Genomic DNA, 21,616 nt, shown 5'->3' on the forward strand with positions numbered 1-21,616 from the left:
GCCCCCAATCCCTCCCATCATCAGAGTCTTTTCCAAAGAGTCAACTCTTCACATGAGGTGGCCAAAGTATTGGAGTTTCAGCTTTAGCATTAGTCCTTCCAATGAACACCCAGGACTGATCTCCTTTAAAATGGACTGGTTAGATCTCCTTGCAGTCCAAGGGACTCTCAAGAGCCTTCTCCAACACCACAGTTCAAAAGCATCAATTCTTCAGCGCTCAGCTTTCTTTATAGTCCAACTCTCACATCCATACATGACCACTGGAAAAACCATCACACTGTTGTGATGATCTGGGTCGAGAAGCTCTTTTTTGTACCGTTCTTCTATGTATTCTTGCCACCTCTTCTTAATATCTTCTGTTTCTGTTAGATCCCTACCATTTCTGTCCTTTATTGAGCCCATCTTTGCATGACATGTTCCCTTGGTATCTCTAATTTTCTTGAAGAGATCTCTAGTCTTTCCCATTCTGTTGTTTTCCTCTGTTTCTTTGCATTGATCACTGAGGAAGGCTTTCTTGCCTCTCCTTGCTGTTCTTTGGAGCTCTGCATGCAGACGCTTATATCTCTCCTTTTCTCCTTGGCACTATGAGTATCGTTGATTTAAAAAGTTGTGTCCATTTCAGGTTCACAGGAAAGTGAATCAGTTAGGCATATGCACATACCCACTCTTTAGATTATTTTCCCATTTAGGTCATTTCAGAGTATTGCGAAGACTTCCTTATGCTATTCAGTAGGTCCTTATTAGTTCTCTATCTGATATGTAGTGGTGTATATCTTTTCTTATGTAAAATTTCTTCCTTGAAATTTCTTCCTAAGATGCTGATATTACTCAGAATCCTCCTTGACTCTCTCTTTCTCTTCCATTTACTTTCCACATTTTCCCTTCCCCTCCCTCCTCTTTTTTTTTCTTTTATATTTCTTCCTTCTACTTCTCTCCCCATTCTACACTCTCTTCTGTGGCAATATCCCACAAACTCAGGGCTGAAACTATCATTTCTAAGTTTAACAATTCTTAGCTTGACATCTCTTCCTTAGCCTTTTTTGAGCACCAGACACATTTTTACAACTGCCTGTTAGCCATCTCCACTTGCTCACTGAGATTTTTAATCAACACAAATCTTTTCTCCTAGCTTCTTAGTGCCACTGTTACCTCCAACCCCAACACACTTGAACTATTTACCAAGTATAGGTTCTTCTACATCCTAATTGTAGTACACCCTAGTGGAATGATTAGGGAGGTGCCCAGTAGACAGCTGCTAGGTAGGGCATCTGGACTGCAAGGGAGATAGCAGAGCTGGAGATATAGGTTGGGAATGAGCCAAAAGGAGAGCTAGGCATCACCTCAGAAAGAGCTCAAAACAGAAATTCAGAACCTAAGAGTCTATGTAATATAAGCCCAAAATTACTTCCAAATTTATATGCTAGGTATATATACACATTTTTAAAAGATGATTCATAGCCTTCATCAAATTTTCAGATCTATGGGCCACAGAATTCTAAAGAACCCCTTGGTTATGGCAAACAGAAATTTTATAAAATTATTACAAAACATATAAGGAAGAAATGACTAGGATAACAATTCATAGGTTTAGAAACTACCCTTGGCCTGGCCACCAACAGACTGTGCGGCATCAGGAATGATCAGCTGACCCTCCAGCCCCCTATGCAACCTTCCCACACTGCCCTGAACTCTCCCTGTGGCATACTGTACATTTGGGATTACTCTGCTTTAATGACTTAACGCCTGTCTTCCCCACCTGATGGTAACCTCTAAGGGGTAAGGTCCACGTTGCTCCCAGTAGAATATGTGTAATGAAAGACTGTACCTATTAAGTATTTTCCTCTGATTTCCCTCAGGTCGTCAGTCCTCTTCTCTGAGCTTCTGTATTTCCACCTATTATATTAGGGGTTCATTTTGCACAACTCAGTTTTTCAGGCACCAAGACTCCAGCCTGGCATTGGTACCTGCCATTGTTACATCTCCAGAACCTATGGAGACTAAGTGCTGGTTCTTCCAGTGGAGCAGAGCAGGCAAGCAAAGAGGGTGTAATCATAACACCTTGTGATGTGCGTTATAGTAATGAGATCAGAAGGTGCTAAGGGAGCAGGGTGGGGATTCAGGCATAACCATCTCCAGGCAAGCTCTTGGTCAAGGTCACCTTTGGCTCCTCAAAGCAGAATGGATATTGCCTGTTCCAGGTAACAGTGGGTATTAATCACGCTGGCCACATACAGGAAAACCCATATTACTCCTTTCTAATCATTTCAAAAACCTTGTTTTTTCCCTTCTCAATTTCAACTCAGGACTCACAATTTATATAAAAATAATAATAATAATAATAAATTACCTGCCACCTTAGTGTGTAATTTTCAAAACTACCTATTCACCACAGCAAAGCAACACTGCCTGGCTCCTAAAGGAAGCCTCATTTTCTGCCTGCCCTTCCTGCCAGCCTCTCTGTACCTGGCTGTACCAAGTCCAGGTACAAAGGAACAAGGACACCAGAAGGAACAAACACACCAGAATTCAGCCTGTGTCCAGGCTTCACTTCCTGGTCTGTACAGCTGCCTGTCAAATGTCTTTCCGTACAAAGACTTTCATTTTTCACCCTCATGGTTTCTTAGTTTTATTTGCTTGGACTGATACTCTCTCATCTCTGTTATTTTTTAAAATTAAAACCAGATATTGAAATATCTTACATTTCCAGCTTACACTACATTAAAAAAAATAACCTCTTTATTTTCCTGTCTATTTTCCTGTCCTCTTTATTCTATTGTCTATCCCCTTTTCAGTCCCATAGCAATGGGATACAGTTAAGAAACAAAAACTTAAAATCTGAAATTTTGAAAACCTGGTCTAAGAAATTGAATTCTATACCTTAGTCAATTCAATGACCTGTCCAAGTCTTAGTTACCTCATCTGTTAAATGGCGACGGTAAAAGCAGTAATACCATTATATATCTCTTTTGTTGGTGAGTTTTGGATCACGAATCATGGGGCTAAATACTTTATAAACTCTGAAATGCTCTTTGCGAGTATATAATCAGCATTATTTCTTTCAAAATTCACAGTATGGCTCCCATCCTCCGCTTTGATGAGCAACTACTTTCCTTTATCCACCCCTTTCAGTTTTAACAACCCTCTCAAAATCTGTCTCTCCATGCTAGTGAAACTCTGCTTTTAAAATTAATAATATCAGATATTCAAAGAAACAATGTATCTAGCTGTTAAATCTTCATTCAATAAATATTTATCGCACATATAAAACACCTATGATACGGTCCTTCACTTTACACAATTCTGTTTCAACACCCCCTGTGACACTCAGCATGCTCTGTTACATCTGATGGAGGTGATGATTACCCTGGATGGGAGTGGTTAAGTCTGGCGAAACTATGAGACAGCCAATTTCTTAAGCAGGAAGATTTAATTAAAATATATATATATTCTTCACATTGAGCTAATTTGTATCTTCCTGCAATTCCATCTACTGTGCTATTCTAACATACAGTGTCTTTTTGCACAAGTGTTCAAATGCTTCTAGATAGCTAGCAACTTGCTTTGCCCTAAGTTCCCCTCTCACGGCTCACAATCTGCAGTTTATCTAGGTGTCCCGTGTATCTGATTCCTTCTTCCTCCTTCTTCAGCCACACCCTGGCTTGTCACCGCTGCACCTGACTTGAGACTGAGCTCACGCTTGCAGATCAGGTTGGGCCAAGATTAAATACAGCAGAGCATCACTTTCCTTTACTGAGCATGAAACTAGTCTTAGTTCAGTCTTCAGTAACATTAGATTTTAAGTTTCAATCAAAGCTCACTTGATTCATGCCTCCCTCAAATAGAGAACTTCAAACTTTTAGCTTATCTTTCTACTAAACTGGATCTTCATTCTGTCTTTATAGAGTGGGGGTTTTGAACTCAAGTGAACACTTGATATTCATCCATATTCAAATTGTGTTTTTTTTAAGAGCTGACCTGGTGTTCTCACTTGCCAAGAACCCTGATTATCATTCAGTGTATTGACTTTTCCTCCCAACTTCATGTCCTGTAAAGTTTTAATCAATAAATCTTTCATGTACTCCCACTGTTAGTTAACATGTTGCAAATTGAGAGTAAGAATGACTATAACCTGGGCTGTTTTCTGTAGGGTATAGAAATAAGGCACAGCAAAGCACGTAAGCGATACCACAGCCAGCGCATAACAGGTGCTTAATAATCACCTATCACCAGGTAAACAAAACCAAGCGACAGGTCTGCCAAAACTGATTTTGAAAAAAAAAGAAAATACACAGAAAACAATAAGAGGGTCCTCCACACTGAGGCTGATAAGAGGAAACACAAAGTTGTAAAGATAAATTAAGTCCTCAGTGAACGTCAAAAGCCCGAAGTATTCAAAAGTTCTGTAGGATTCAAAATGAGACTAACCATCAAAAAATGAGGAGGTATATAAGGTATTTTTCCCCCGAATCAGCTCCAAACAGATAGCTTCTGAGGATGTTTGAAGAACATGACGGAGTAACAGACAGAAATAAAGCCTCCTCTCCACACCCATACAGAATATTAGATAACTCCCACTGAACACCCACTGTGGCCAAGGCACCACACTATGTCTCAGAAAGTCTCCCAACAACCCGTTGAAGTCGACACTATGATCATGACCACTACACAAAGCAGAAAACTGGACCTTATTTGGTGACGTAAATCGCTCTAAGCTGTGCACACAGTCAAAAGCAGACACAGGGCGCGGCCAATGTGCACCTAAAAATACGCCTGGTGTCACTGATCATTAGAGAAGTGAAAGTCAGAACCACACCCCCTCACACCACTCAGACTTACCACCATTAGAAAATCTACAAATAAATGCTAGAGAGCGTGAGGAAAAGAAGGAACCTTACTACACTGTTGGGAGGACGGTAAATTGGTATAGCCTCTAAACAGTATGGAATTTCCTTAAAAAATCAAATACAGAGCTAGCATAAGATCCTGCAATCCCACTCCTGGGCATATATCTACGGAAAACTCCAATTCTAAAAGATACATGCATCCCAGTGTTCATTGCAGCACTACTTACAACAACCAAGGCATGGAAGCAACCTGGGTGTCCATCAGCAGGTGAATGCATGAAGAAGATGAGGTGCAAGGGAGCATTACTCAGACATAAGAAAGAATGTGATAATGCCATTTGCAGCAACATGGATGGATCCAGAGGTTATCATGTTAAGTGAAAAAAGTCAGACAGAAAAAGACAAATATCATATGATATCATTTATATGTGTAATCTAACAAATGATACAAATGAACTTATTTATAAAACAAACATATACTCACAGACATAGAAAACAAACTTATAGTTACCAAAGGGCATAGTTGGCGGGGGGAGATAAGTTAGGAGTTTGGCATTAATATGTGCACACTACTATATAGGACCTGCTGCACAGCACAGGGCACTATATTCTATATCTTGTAATAACCTATGATGGAAAATAATTGGAAAAGGAATAAAACTAACACTTTGCTATACATTTGAAACTAACACAACATTGTAAGTTCTGTGTGTGTCCTCTGTCAGGTCTGACACTTTGCGACCCCATTGACTGTAGCCCACCAGGCTCCTCTGTCCATGGAATTTTCCAGGCAAGAATACTGGAGTGGGTTACCATTTCCTACTCTAGGAGGTCTTCCCGACCCAGGGACTGAACCTGCATCTCTAGCGTCCTGCACTGGCAGGTGGATTTCCTAGCACTGTGCCACCTGGGAATCCCGAATAAACTATCAGATTAGATCAGTCGTGCAGTTGTGTCCAACTCTTTGCGACCCCATGAATCGCAGCTCGCCAGGCCTCCCTGTCCATCACCAACTCCCGGAGTTCACTGAGACTCACGTCCATCGAGTCAGTGATGCCATCCAGCCATCTCATCCTCTGTCGTCCCCTCCTCCTCCTGCCCCCAATCCCTCCCAGCATCCGTCTTTTCCAATGAGTCAACTCTTCGCATGAGGTGGCCAAAGTACTGGAGTTTCAGCTTCAGCATCATTCCTTCCAAAGAAATCCCAGGGCTGATCTCCTTCAGAATGGACTGGTTGGATCTCCTTGCAGTCCAAGGGACTCCAGAACTAATACAATATTGTAAAGTTTAAAAATAAAATAAAATTAAAAAAAAAAAAAGAGTCTTCTCCAACACCACAGTTCAAAAGCATCAATTCTTTGGCACTCAGCCTTCTTCACAGTCCAACTCTCACGTCCATACATGACCACAGGAAAAACCCTAGCCTTGACTAAACGAGCAAAGTAATGTCTCTGCTTTTGAATATGCTATCTAGGTTGGTCATAACTTTCCTTCCAAGGAGTAAGCGTCTTTTAATTTCATGGCTGCAGTCACCATCTGTAGTGATTTTGGAGCCCAGAAAAATAAAGTCTGACGCTGTTTCCACTGTTTCCCCATCTAGCTCAATTAAAAAGAAAAAAAAAAAAAGATTTGCAGAGTTTTAAGAGTATTTCCAAGGTTGAATTCCTAAAATGGAAACAGCTAGTTTGAAGGTATTTACATCTTCTAAAGGAGAATACTAAACACAGTCTATTTAATTGAAAAGAGCAGGCATAGGACTTGAACTTGTGTATCACTGCTACCAGTGCCCACAAACATCTGTATGTGAACTTCAAGAGGCTTCCTCTTACACTCTGACACATTCTGAAATGCTGACGCAGTTCATGTATAGTTAAATACAAGGATAACATAGCAAATCAAGACCCAAATTACAGATTGGAGCACAAGAATCAACCCCCAGACACTAGGCTCAGCACCTTGCTGAGAGGTATGTGATGGGTTTCCAGGGAGTTGTTCTTGAAAGTTCCATGGATACTCTATTTCTTCATCAAGTATTTATGGAGGGTCTACTGTGTGTCTTGGAGAAGGAAGTGCAACCCACTCCAGTATTCTTGCCTGGAGAATCCCATGGACAGAGGAGCCTGGTGGGCTACTGTTCATGGGGTCACAAAGAGTCGGACACGACTGAGTGACTAAGCAGTATGTGTCTGGCTCTTGACTAGTTACCGAGGGTATAGCTGTATATCAGCCTGAACCAGCAGTTTATTGTCTACCGTGGAACAAAGGATGCAATGGAAGCCTAGGCACCAAGTCTTACCACTGACTTCATCAAAACCCACCTTGCAGAAACACCTGACCTCCTGGTGACCCCATTTCCTCACAAGCAAAATGTTCAGATCAAACGATGCTGGGCAATGCAGAGACTGAGGTACCTTTCAACTGTCATGATTTTGAATCTACTTCCTTGAAGCCTCCACTATCCCACCTCCTTTGTTGGTGGTGAGTCTCAGGTTTGCCATTTGAGGGGAGGGATGGGAGCTTTTTCCCATTTTCATAATAGAGTTATGTACTCCCCTCTGCAGGTCTTTAATCTTCCAGCATTTAGCCCATCAGTCCTGTCTCTAGCGAGCCTTTATCCCAAGATGTTTGTCTATTAAATTAAGAGTTTTGCAGAAGGGGAGAGCCATTTAAGGGCTGTAAATCACTTGCCAGCTCCGGAGCCGCTGTCTGTTCTGAGCCCCACCGCATCCTCGTGCACTCGGCCTGCCGCCGCCTCGCCCCGGGCCCCAGCTCTCAGAGGCAGACAGCTCTGGAGGGTGGAACCCGCACAGACCTGCCTGCTTCCAAACCTGCTCCAGTCTCAGAAGCCAGCCTGACCCAGGGGCGAGGCAAGGGGAATTTACCAGAGTCCTTAATTAACCCTCAGGAGCCGCAGAGGCGACTCAGCTCCCCTCCTGGCTTTTCCCTCACCTCTGCCTTGGTGCTTTTTATGCACCCAAGCCTTTGCTTGATACATTAACTTTGATAACTATGTCTTTTGATTATATTTAGATCCTTGACTTGAGATTCTCACCAGTAAGGCAGGAAAATAACACACTTCTGTAATCTTACTCATTATGAACCAGACACTCCATGTATGCTCTACCATCTATATTTTCACCATTTCCCTATGAGTTGAATCCTATGTACTGCTACATTAGGGGAAAAAAAGAGATGAGGCCAAGACAGATCACATAAATTAGCCAAGATTTATAACCTATTAGTGAGGGAGCTGGAACTTTGATGTTTTGAAACATCTGAAGATGTTTTCTCCCAAAGTCTATGGGACAAATTCATTCATTCATAGGAGTTTCTTTAAGGATGACAGAGGATGAGATGGTTGGATGGCATCACCAACTCTATGGACATGAGTTCGAGCAAGTTGGTGATGGACCGGGAAACCTGGCATGCTGCAGGCCAGGGGGTTGCAAAGAGTTGGACACGACTGAATGACTGAACTGAACTGACCTGAACCACAGGCCATCGGTGTACCATGCTATCGTTAGAGGGGTAACAGTTAAGTCCTCCACACCCTCCTAAAGCATACAGTCTACCCTACAGCAGCGTCCAATCCTCTCCAGGACATCCAACATGTTAGTGTAAGCTCCTTCTCCCTTCCTCTTAACTTGGGATGGGAACTGTCTGCCGGAACCTTTGTTCTGTGACCCGCGTGCTGCCACCTGGCCCTCGCACGGTCCCTCTCTCCAGCTCTCAGGAAATCTCCAAGGACTCCCCCAGCCGTGCTCACGGGGAGCCCATGTTAAGGCCTGTGGTGCAGGCCTGACACTACCTGTCCCCCCCACTGGCTCTGCTGCACGGCACTTCTTTCCTCGCTTTGGATCACCTTCTCCTGCATTCCCTCCCTCCCGAGGAGGTCACAGGCTCTGTCCCACCCTCTGCCTGCTTGATCCACCCTGCTGCGTTTCACCTTTCCATCCCCATCTGCCTCAAGGTGTATCGGACTTCGTAGCAACCACACACGATGGTGAAACACACAACAAAGCCAAAAAGTGTGTTTATTTATCTAAAGCCGTTTATCTGTCTCATTCTTCAAGGGCCCACTGACCGAGGGCTGCTGCCCAAGACATGCTTCCCTGCATCTGACCTAGGGAAAGTCGAGTCATGAAGCTTTGTCTGCAAAATGCAGACAACGGTGCTCACCCCGGAATAAGATCCACTGGAGTCAATCTTTTCACGATTCTAGGATTTAGGGGGAAAACATGGAATCCATAGAGTCATCAAACCTTGAAAATAAAGATAGAATTGTTTCTGTTCTTTTATTCAGTTATTTAACAGTTCTGTCATTTTAAAAAAATGCATTTTATAACACAATTTTTAAATCATAAGTAAAAAATGAAAGACTGCTTTCAAAACCTGCACACCCATTTCCGTATTCAATTCCCCTCACAATGGAAATCATTGTTGAAATTGTGCCTATATCTTTCCGGATCTTTTCATGACTTTTATATATACATGTACCACTCACACATGTGAACATACTCTTTTATATTGTATCTTGCTCTTTTACTTTGCCATATCTTGATCTTTTCATTTTGGTCTATGTAGATCTATTTCATCCTTTAAAAAGTCTGTCATTTTCCCAAGTGTGAATCTACCAGAATATATTTAACATTTGCCCCTTTAATGATCACGGCAGCTCGTCCAGATATGCCTTCCCAAGTCAAATGCAGGGGGGAACACCTTTGTGCCCGCCTTTGTGCACTGTGAGAATAGTTTCTGTAGAACAGACACCTAAGTAATAGCTGGGCTGAAGAATAATTCACATTTTTGAAATTCTGAGGGATGGCTCCCATACTGTTCTTCAAACAAATCCAGACCCAGTTTACAAACTCACCAATATTATATAGAAATAGAATTTCTCCAAATATTTGCCAACAGAGAATTTCATCAATTTTTAACTTTTCTTTCTTTTTTTTGACTGACTGAGTTGGTTGCACGGTTTTCACAAGGACTATTATGATGAGCAGACGTCAACGGGCACAGGAAAAGAATATGAAATTACCTGAGCCCTTAATTAATGACATTAAGTCCCCTTAACATTAGTAAGGAATACAAACTTAGTTCCCTGAGGATGGCTAAGCAAGCACCAAGGAGACACACAATGCTCTCCTCACCAAAAAGGCAAGTCTGGTGATCCTTAAAGCCTGCACAAAGAAACAGTTTTGCAGGAGATACCATCCAAACAGAGTAAGTTCAGTTCAGTTCAGTCATTCAGTCCTGTCCGACTCTCTGCAACCCCATGAACCGCAGCACACCAGGCCTCCCTGTCCATCACCAACCCCTTGGAGTCCACCCAAACCCATGTCCATCGAGTCGGCGATACCATCCAACCATCTCATCCTCTGTCATCCCCTTCTCCTCCTGCCCTCAATTTTTCCCAGCATCAGGGTCTTTTCAAATGAGTCAGCCCTTCGCATCAGGTGGCCAAAGTATTGGAGTTTCAGCTTCAATATCAGTCCTTCCAGTGAACACCCAGGACTGATCTCCTTTAGGATGGACTGGTTGGATCTCCTTGCAGTCCAAGGGGCTCTCAAGAGTCTTCTCCAACACCACAGTTCAAAAGCATCAATTCTTCGGTGCTCAACTTTCTTTACAGTCCAACTCACACATCCATACATGACCACTGGAAAAACCACAGCCTTGACTAGACGGACCTTTGTTGGCAAAGTAATGTCTCTGCTTTTTAATATACTGTATAGGTTGGTCATTACTTTCCTTCGAAGGACTAAGTGTCTTTTAATTTCATGGCTGCAATCACCATCTGCAGTGATTTTGGAGCCCAGAAAAATAAAGTCAGCCACTGTTTCCACTGTTTCCCCATCTATCTGCCATGAAGTGATGGGACTGGATGCCATAACCTTAGTTTTCTGAATGTTGAGCTTTAAGCCAACGTTTTCACTCTCCTCTTTCACTTTCATCAAGAGGCTCTTTAGTTCTTCTTTACTTTCTGCCATAAGGGTGGTGTCATCTGTGTACCTGAGGTTATTGATATTTCTCCTTCGAATCTTAATTCCAGCTTGTGCTTCATCCAACCCAGAGTACATTTCCAGATGTACTCTGCATATAAGTTAAATAAGCAGGGTGACAATATACAGCCTTGATGTACTCCTTTTCCTATTTGGAACCAGTCTGTTGTTCCATGTCCAGTTCTAACTGTTGCTTCCTGACCTGCATATAGGTTTCTCAAGAGGCAGGTCAGGTGGTCTGGTATTCCCATCTCTTAAAGAATTTTCCACAGTTTATTGTGATCCTCACAGTCAAAGGCTTTGCATAGTCAATAAAGCAGAAATAGATGTTTTTCTGGAACTCTCTTGCTTTTTCAGTGACCCAGCGGGTATTGGCAATTTGATCTCTGGTTCCTCTGCCTTTTCTGAAACCAGCTTGAAGTTCATGGTTCATGTATTGCTGAAGCCCGGCTTGGAGAAGTTTAAGCATTACTTTACTAGAGTGTGGGATGAGTGCAATTGTGCGGTAGTTTGAGCACTCTTTGCATTGCCTTCCTTTGGGATTGGAATGAAAACTGACCTTCTCCAGTGCTGTGGCCACTGCTGAGTTTTCCAAACTTGCTGGCATATTGAGTGCAGCACTTTTACAGCATCATTTTTCAGGATTTGAAATAGCTCAACTGGAATTCCATCACCTCCACTAGCTTTGTTCGTAGTGCTGCTTCCTAAGGCCCACTTGACTTCACATTCCAGGATGTCTGGCTCTAGGTCAGTGATCACACCGTCGTGATTATCTGGGTCGTGAAGCTCTTTTTTGTACAGTTCTTCTGTGTATTCTTGCCATCTCTTCTTAATATCTTCTGCTTCTGTTAGGTCCCTACCATTTCTGTCCTTTATTGAGCCTATCTTGGCATGAAATGTTCCCTTGGTATCTCTAATGTTCTTGAAGAGATCTCTAGTCTTTCCCATTCTATTGTTTTCCTCTATTTCTTTGCATTGATCACCAAGGAAGGCTTCTTATTTACCCTTGCTATTTTTTGGAACTCTGCATTCAAATGGGTATATCTTTCTTTTTCTCCTTTGCTATTCACTTCCCTTCCTTTCACGGCTATTTGTAAGGCCTCCTCAGACAACCATTTTGCCTTTTTGAATTTCTTTTTCTTGGGGATGGTCTTGATTCCTGTCTCCTGTACAATGTCATGAACCTCCGTCCATAGTTCATCAGGCACTCTATCAGATCTAGTCCCTTAAATCTATTTCTCACTTCTACTGTATAGTCATAAGGGATTTGATTTAGGTCATACCTGAATCGTCAAGTGGTTTTCTCCACTTTCTTCAATTTCAGTCTGAATTTGGCAATAAGGAGTGCATGATCCAAGCCACAGTCAGCTCCCAGTCTTGTTTTTACTGACTGTATAGAGCTTCTCCATCTTTGGAGGCGAAGAATATAATCAATCTGATTTCAGTGTTGACCATCTGGTGATGTCTATGTGTAGAGTCTTCTCTTGTGTTGTTGTAAGAGGGTGTTTGCTATGACTAGTGCATTCTTTTGGCAGAACTGTATTAGCCTTTGCCCTGCTTCATTCTGTACTCCAAGGCCAAACTTGCCTGTTACTCCAGGTGTTTCTTGACTTCCTACTTTTGCATTCCAGTCCCCTATAATTAAAAAGACATCTTTTTTGGGTGTTAGCTCTAGAAGGTCTTGTAGGTCTTCATAGAACTGTTTAACTTCAGAGTAAAAATTTTATATATATATATATATATATATAAACAGAGTATAAGTCCTCCTAAACCAGCAAGAGGCTCCCTTGTCGTAGGCATAATGACAGTCCCCTAAAGATGTCCATGTCTCAATTCTTGGAACCTGTGAATATGTTACCTTTTTGACACAACGGAGACTGCAGATGTGATTACAGTTAAGGACTTGAGATATGGAGATTATCCTGCAGTATCAGATGGATGGGCTGAATTTAATCATGAGTCCTTAAAAGTAGAGAACCTTTTCCAGGTGTGATCAGATGGAGCTGTGTACACAGAATAATGATCAAAAAAATGCAGTGCTGCTGGTTTTGAAGATGGGAAAGGGGCCATGTGACAAGGAATGGGCAAGGACATGGGTTCTCCCCTGGAGCCCCTCAGGAGTACAGCCCAGTCAAGGTCCTGATTTTAGCCAGGTGAGATCTGCATCTGACTTCTAACCTACAGACTATAGGACAACAAATCTGTGTTGTCTAATCCACCAGGTCTGGGATAATTTGTCACCAGTGGCTCAGATGGTAAAGAATCTGCCTATCAATGCAGGAGATGCAGGGGACATGGGTTCAATCCCTGGGTCGGGAAGATCCCCTGGAGAAGGGAATGGCAACCCACTCCAGTATTCTTGCCTGGAGAATCCCATGGACAGAGGAGCCTGGCGGGCTACAGTCCACGGGGCATAAAGAGTTGGACATTCTGAGGGAGTAACACCTCCCGACAGTCAGCAACAGAAAACCAAGGCAGCCATCCTCGCTGTGCACTGGAGCAGAAGATGGGGATTGTCTCTTTCTGGTTTCTTCTAAAAGAGACAAAGCCTACCTTCCTTCCTACCCTCCAGGTATAAGAAACCGACAACAACCACAGACTATGTAGCAATATTTGCTGTAAGGATTAAGAGAAGATCAGTTTACACTGTTTTTGCCAGTATCATCTGCCTAGCAGATACTGATGTAATATAAAGGCCTGCTCAACTTAATGAAAAACAATAACTCAACTGTGCTTCAAATTTCAGTTCCTTAATTATGAACAGAATGGGAATTGCAAACAGAAATATGGATAGCCCACTATCAAGATTAAATATTTTAATCTAAGAACTTATCATAAAAAAATCTTTGGCTCAGAAGTGTTTCTTTAGTGAATTATACCAAATATTTAACAAAGAAATAGTATCAATATTATGCCAAGATTTTCAAATCATAGAGCAGCAGTGACTACATCCCAATATACTATATGAGATTAGCATAATCCTTGCATCAAAAATTAAAGACATTACCAAAAAAATTAAATACAAATTTCCTACATGATCATAGATACAAAAATCCTTAATAAAGTATTAGTAAATCAAATATAATATCTAAAAAGGATAATTTATCATGAGCATGAAGGGCTTATACCAGGAATGCAAGGTTGGTTTTATATTTAGTGAATTGTTCACTTTAAAAATGGCTAATTTTGTAGCATATAAGGTTTCTCAATTGTTAAAAGAATCACCATATTAATAGAAAAAGAGGGAAAAACCATAAACCCACTTCAATAGACATAGAAAAGCCATTTTTACTGAATCCAGCAGCAATTTATGATAAAGTTTCACAAAGAATGAGGAAATTTCTTCAATCTAATAAAAGATAACTATAAAACTTACAGATAATGTCATCCTTAATTGTGTCATATTGAACCCTAAGATCAGAAACTGGTCAAGGAGTTCCACTCTTACCACCTCTCTTCAACATTAATGAAAATTCTAACCACTTGCGGTAAGAAAAGATATAAAACCCATAAAAATCAAAAATGAAGAAACAAAACTATTTGAAATGGCATGCTTATTTACAAAGAAGAGGATAAATAATCTAAAAAGCTACACAAGAGGGATGAGGTAAGGGATGTAGCAAGGCTGTAGAATACAGGGTTTCATTTTAAAAATCAACTGTATTTTTATATATGTAAGTCTGTAATTAGAAAACAAAATTTAAAAACAATTCCTCTCACGATATCATCAGAATATAAAATATTAAGAAAACATTACCAACACATGTGCAAGACCTCTATCATGAAACATAAAAATACTGCTGAGAAAAAATACAATAAACCTAAATTATCAAACTTGGTGGTACTTGTATTGGAACTAACAAATAGGTCAAAAACAAATAGCAAGTCCAGAAATAGACCCACACTTACATGGTCATCTATTTTTATTAACAAAACCATCAGAGGAATCAAATGTTAAAAGGGAAATCTTGTTCACAAATTGTGCTGAAGTAATTGATTATTCAAATTGCCAACATCCACTGGATCATGGAAAAAGCAAGAGAGTTGCAGAAAAACATCTACTTCTGCTTTATTGACTATGCCGAAGCCTTTGACTGTGTGGACCACAATAAACTGTGGAAAATTCTGAAGGAAATGGGAATGACAGACCACCTGACCTGCCTCTTGAGAAATCTGTATGCAGGTCAGGAAGCAACTGGACATGGAACAATAGACTGGTTCCAAATAGGAAAAGGTGTACGTCAAGGCTGTATATTGTCATCCTACTTATTTAACTTATATGCAGAGTACATCATGAGAAACCCTGGAATGGAAGAAGCACAAGCTGGAATCAAGATTGCCAGGAGAAATATCAATCACCTCAGATACGCAGATGACACCACCCTTATGGCAGAAAGTGAAGAGGAACTCAAAAGCCTCTTGATGAAAGCGAAAGAGGAGAGTGAAATAGTTGGCTTAAAGCTCAACATTCAGAAAACAAAGATCATGGCATCTGGTCCCATCACTTCATGGCAAATAGATGGGGAAACAGTGGAAACAGTGTCAGACTTTATTTTGGGGGGCTCCAAAATCACTGTAGATGGTGACTGCAGCCATGAAATTAAAAGATGCTTACTCCTTGGAAGGAAAGTTATGACCAACCTAGATAGCATATTCAAAAGCAGATATATTACTTTGCTAACAAAGGTCCATCCTGTCAAGGCTATGGTTTTTCCTGTGGTCATGTATGGCTGTGAGAGTTGGACTGTGAAGAAGGCTGAGTGCCAAAGAATTGATGCTTTTGAACTGTGGTGTTGGAGAAGACTCTTGAGAGTCCCTAGGACTGCAAGGAGATCCAACCAGTACATTCTGAAGGAGATCAGCCGTGGGATTTCTTTGGAAGGACTGATGCTAAAGCTGAAACTCCAGTACTTGGCCACCTCATGTGAAGAGTTGACTCATTGGAAAAGACTCTGATGCTGGGAGGGATTGGAGGCAGGAGGAGAAGGGGATGGCAGAGGATGAGATGGCTGGATGGCATCACTGACTCGATGGACGTGAGTCTGAGTGAATCCCGGGAGTTAGTGATGGACAGGGAGGCCTGGCATGCTGCGATTCATGGGGTCGCAAAGAGTTGGACATGACTGAGCGACTGAAGTGAACTGAACTGAATTGGATATTCACATTAAAAAAAAACAACAAACAAACTCCAAATCTCAATCCTTACACAAAACTTGAGATCGATCATTGACCTAAGCATAAAAATTGAAAGCATAAACTTCTGGAAGTAGATATAAGAGATGATCTTCATGATCAGGGATAAGCAAACTTTTCTTAAGCACGTTATAGAAAACATAACCATAAAAGAAAAAAGTGTAATAAATAAGACCTTCTCAAAATCTAAAAATTCTTCTCTTCAAAAGATACCATTTGGAAAATCAATAGGTAAGCCATAGACTCTGAGAAAATATTCATAAATACACAATAAAGGACTGTTACCCAGGGTATGCAAATAACTCCTATAATTTGGATAATGAAAAGGCAAACGATTCAATAAAAAATAGCTGAAATATTTGTATACATGCATGTTAAGTCACTTCAGTTATGTCCAACTCTTTGCGACCCAATAGACTGTAGCCTGTCAGGCTCTTCTGTCCATGGAATTCTCTATCCAAGAATACTGGAGTAGGTTGCCAGGCCCTCCTCCAGGGGATCTTCCTGACCCAGGGATCAAAACCACATCTCTTATGTCTCCTGCACTGGTAGGCGGGTTGTTTAACACTAGTGCCACTCAGAAAGCCTGAAATATCTGTATACACTTCACAAAAAAATATACAAATGAACAAATGATAAAGTGCTTAACATTATTAGCCATAATGAAAATGCAAACTAAAACCACAAAGAAGTATAACTCAGTTCAGTTCAGTTCAGTCGTTCAGTCGTGTCCGACTCTTTGCGACCCCATGAATCGCAGCACGCCAGGCCTCCCTGTCTATCATCAACTCCCGGAGTTCACTCAAACTCACATCCATTGAGTCAGTGATGCCATCCAGCCATCTCATCCTCTGTCGTCCCCTTCTCTTCCTGCCCCCAATCCCTCCCAGCATCAGAGTCTTTTCCAATGAGTCAACTCTTTGCATGAGGTGGCCAAAGTACTGGAGTTTCAGCTTTAGCATCAGTCCTTCCAGTGAACACCCAGGACTGACCTCCTTTAGGATGAACTGGTTGGATCTCCTTGCAAGGGACTCTCTCTCTCCTTGCAAGAGAGTCTCTCTTCCTAGGGACTCACAAGATTCTTCTCCAACACCACAGTTCAAAAGCATCAATTCTTTGGTGCTCAGCTTTCTTCACAGTCCAACTCTCACATCCATACATGACCACTGGAAAAACCATAGCCTTGACCAGATGGACCTTTGTTGGCAAAGTAATGTCTCTGCTTTTGAATATGCTATCTAAGTTGGTCATAACTTTCCTTCCAAGGAATAAGTGTCTTTTAATTTCATGGCTGCAGTCACCATCTGCAGTGATTTTGGAGCCCCCAAAAATAAAGTCTGACACTGTTTCCACTGTTTCCCCATCTATTTCCCATGAAGTAATGGGACCGGATGCCATGATCTTCGTTTTCTGAATGTTGAGCTTTAAGCCAACTATTTCACTTTCCTCTTTCACTTTCATCAAGAGGCTCTTTAGTTCCTCTTCACTTTCTGCCATAAGGGTGGTATCATCTGCATATCTGAGGTTATTGATATTTCTCCTGGCAATCTTGATTCCAGCTTGTGCTTCTTCCAGCCCAGCATTTCTCATGATGTACTCTGCATATAATTTCTCCAAGCCAGGCTTCAGCAATACGTGAACCATGAGCCTCCAGATGTTGAAGCTGATTTTAGAAAAGGCAGAGGAACCAGAGATCAAATTCCAACATCTACTGGATCATGGAAAAAGCAAGAGAGTTGCAGAAAAACATCTACTTCTGCGTTATTGACTATGCCAAAACCTTTGACTGTGTGGATCACAATAAACTGTGGAAAATTCTGAAAGAGATGGGAATACCAGACAACCTGACCTGCCTCTTGAGAAACCTGTATGCAGGTCAGGAAGCAACAGTTAGAACTGGACATGGAACAACAGACTGGTTCCAAATAGGAAAAGGAGTACATCAAGGCTGTATATTGTCACCCTACTTACATTACCAAAATGGATATAATATACTGGTAACCTCGCATGTAGACAAGGATATGGAGCCACCAGCCTCTCTTACATTCTGGGTGGGAAGAGAAAATGGAACAACTGCTTTGGGAAAAGTTCTGACAGATTCTGATGAAGATAAGTATATATCTAACCTATGATATAACAAATCCAAAAGTAAGAGAAATAAGAGACTATGTCCACATGAAGATCTGTTTGTGAATGTTCATAGTGGCATTAATTTTAATAGCTAAAAACTAGAACTGAACAAAAAGAATACCAAGTGGTCACTGGATAAACAAAACAAGGTATATCCAGATAGTGGAAAATTATGCCATTAAAGGAATAAACTACAGTTATCCCTCAGCATCCATTATCTGTAGGGGGTTGGTTCCAGGAATCCCCAGGATATCAATACCTGCAGACGCCCAAGTCTCTTATATAAAATGGTGCAGTATTTGTATATAACCTATGCACATTATGCTGTATCATTTAAATAATTTCTATATTACTTGTAATATTTAATATGATGCAAATGCTTTGTAAATAGTTCCCAATGCTCAGAAAATTCAAGTTTTGCTTTTCAGAGCTTTCTGAAAAAAATTTTTTTTTCCTGATTGTATTGATAATGGACAACAGTAGACTTAGTGAAAGAAATCTTACTTTTAAAGTGTACAGATTGTATGGGTTATTTTATATGAAATTCTAGAACAGGCAAATCTAACCTACAGTGGAAAAGAATTGGAACAATGATTGCATTTGGGGAGAGGGTGAATTCAGTGATTGACTAGGAATGGGTATGAGAAAGCTTCTTCAGAAAATGGGAATGTTCTATATCTTGAGAGGGATTTGAGTTACACAGGTAAAGGCATTTGTCAAATCTCAGAGCATATGTCAAGATTTGTGCATTTCACCGTATGTAAATTTTACAGAGGGAGGAAAAAAAATATCCTCTTGTAAAATTCACATACAATGAAACATATAGCTCCTGTTAATATGAATGTTGCAGCTTTTAGAGTCACTGCACAAAAGTTTGCAGATTACTTTGAGATGCACAGAAACAAAAATGAAAAAGAAAAGACTAATGGATGGATAGATATGTTACAAAACAAGTATAGTAAAATGTTAATGGTACTTTAGAAATATTCTTTTAGTTCTTCAAAGGTTAAACATGGAGTTACTATATGACCCAGCAATTAAGATACGTACCCAAGAGAAATAACAACATATGCCCACACAAAAAGTCGTATACAAATGTTCATAGCGGCATTATTCATAATAGCCAAAAGGTGGAAACAACGCATATGGCCATCAACTGATGAACAGATAAATGGAATGTGTGATACTCATAGAATAGAATATTTGGGAGTAATAAAAAGCAATCAAGTATCAATACATGTTGCAACATGGATGAACCTTAAAGACATTAGGCTAAGTAAAAGAAGTTAGTCACAGGAGGTCACGCATTGTATGACTTTATTTACATAAGATGTCTGTAATAGGCAGATCTATCGGAGAAGGTGATGGCACCCCACTCCAGTACTCTTGCCTGGAAAATCCCATGGATGGAGGAGTCTGGTAGGCTGCAGTCCTTGGTGTCGCTAAGAGTCGGGAACGACTGAGCGACTTCATTTTCACTCTTCACTTCCATGCATTGGAGAAGGAAATGGCAACCCACTCCAGTATTCTTGCCTGGAGAATCTCAGGGACAGAGGAGCCTAGTGGGCTGCCGTCTATGGGGTCGCACAGAGTCGGACACGACTGAAGCAACTTAGCAGTAGTAGCAGTAGTATAGAGACATAAGATAGATTATTGGCTTCCCAGGGCTACAGAATGGTGGAAAGGACATGGGAGATGGGAGTGGAAAGGGGACTGACTGATGACAGACATGATATTTTCTGGAAGGAGTGATAGAAATATTCTAAAACCATGGTGATGGTTGTACAATTCTGTGAATATATTAAAAACCTCTGAACTATATACTTTGCACAGGTGAACTGTACGGCATGTGAATTACATCTTAATGAAGGCATCATTAAATCTGCCAATGATGAAATCTAGGTGTTGGACATACAGGGATTTACTGTAGAGTTATCTCAGGTTTGCTTTCTACTTGAAAACTTTTAAAATAAAATGATCTTAATAAGATCTTGATTGGAACTGGCTAAAATTTAGAGACTGATATGGACAAAACTGGTATCTCTACAACAGTCATTCCATTTAGTAATGGATCACCTGCTGTTTACTTGTTTTTCAGCATCCTTTACATCTGTTATCTCAGGCCACCTCTGATGAGTGTGTGACAAGATTCACTCTTCCATCATTGCAGAGCTACGGTTGTCAGAAAGATCTTCCTTATGTGCCCCTAAAACAAAAATCCCTGTCACTTCTTCACTAGGACTTATTCTTAGCTTCTTGAAACTTCTTTCACATTTTACTCCATCTTGTATGATAAGCATCATAAGTCGATGAGTCCCCAGTTTTTTCAGGCTTTACATGCCTGGTTCTTTTGGCTTTTTTTTTTAGCCATTTGCATGATTCAGAGACCCCCTCACTATCTGGGGTAACTTTCTCTGAAAATCCCCAATTTCTCCTAAACTCCCAGTTATAACAAGAATGGAACAGTATGGCTCAAATAAGTCTGGTTACCACAGAGTAGAGAGGAATTATCCTTCTTCATCTAAAACATTTTGCTTCTATTAATACAACTTAGAATTACAATACCTTTTCCAGGCAATCATAGCTCATGGGTTTTAAAACACATTAGTCTATTCCTAGGTACTACCAAGTACACTATGTTTTATCCATCTATTCCTGAAATGACCCTTTTTTTCTTTTAAATTCAAGGACTTTCCTCTGCAAGTATTTTCAGAGTGCTAACTGTTTGGATGCCTGGTTTAGTGGCCACCTACCTTGGAAAGAACTGCTTTTCTGGATTTGCGTCACTTTCATGATGAATAAAGCATGGAGAATCACTCTCAGCTGGTAGGGATATTCATAGACTTCCCAGATTGGAAGAGACCTTAAAAGACCGTCTCATCCCTCGTCCTGTCACCCAGCACGATGATCTCTACAGCACTCCTCTTCAGAGAGAGGGCAGCAGCTGTTACCCATCTACCCAGATCTCTAGGCTGTCCCTCTGTGACCCAGTCTCAGGTTGGCATATTCCTGTTGATTAAGAGTTTTGAGAGCCTTGGATGAATGCAGTACTGAAATGCTAATTTCAGGAAGTAGTGGAAATAATTTGCCTGCACTCAGCGTCTTGTGCCGACAGCATCTGCCAAAGAGGGGAACTGCGGGCAGGCGGAGATGGTGCACACGCCAAGGGTGACGAGGGGGCTTGGAGCTCCGTGCTCCACGGGCCGATAATTACGTACTCCCAGTCATTCACTTGAAGAGGGGGCTATGAATAGAAATCCACCTCACCACATGAGCCCCACAGCCTACGAAAGGAAAGATTGTCCAAGGAAAGTAAGTCAGTGCAAATCCTGGGTAGAGGGTCACTTTACCTATCGTCTGTGTCACTCTCAAGACCCAGGGTTTCTTATTGGTAAGATACCAGCGTTCCTAGTGCAGGCAAGATTATCTCGTTTACAATCTTGC

The sequence above is a fragment of the Bubalus kerabau genome, chromosome 4 (genome assembly GCF_029407905.1).
Source record: "Bubalus kerabau isolate K-KA32 ecotype Philippines breed swamp buffalo chromosome 4, PCC_UOA_SB_1v2, whole genome shotgun sequence".
NCBI lineage: Eukaryota > Metazoa > Chordata > Mammalia > Artiodactyla > Bovidae > Bubalus > Bubalus kerabau.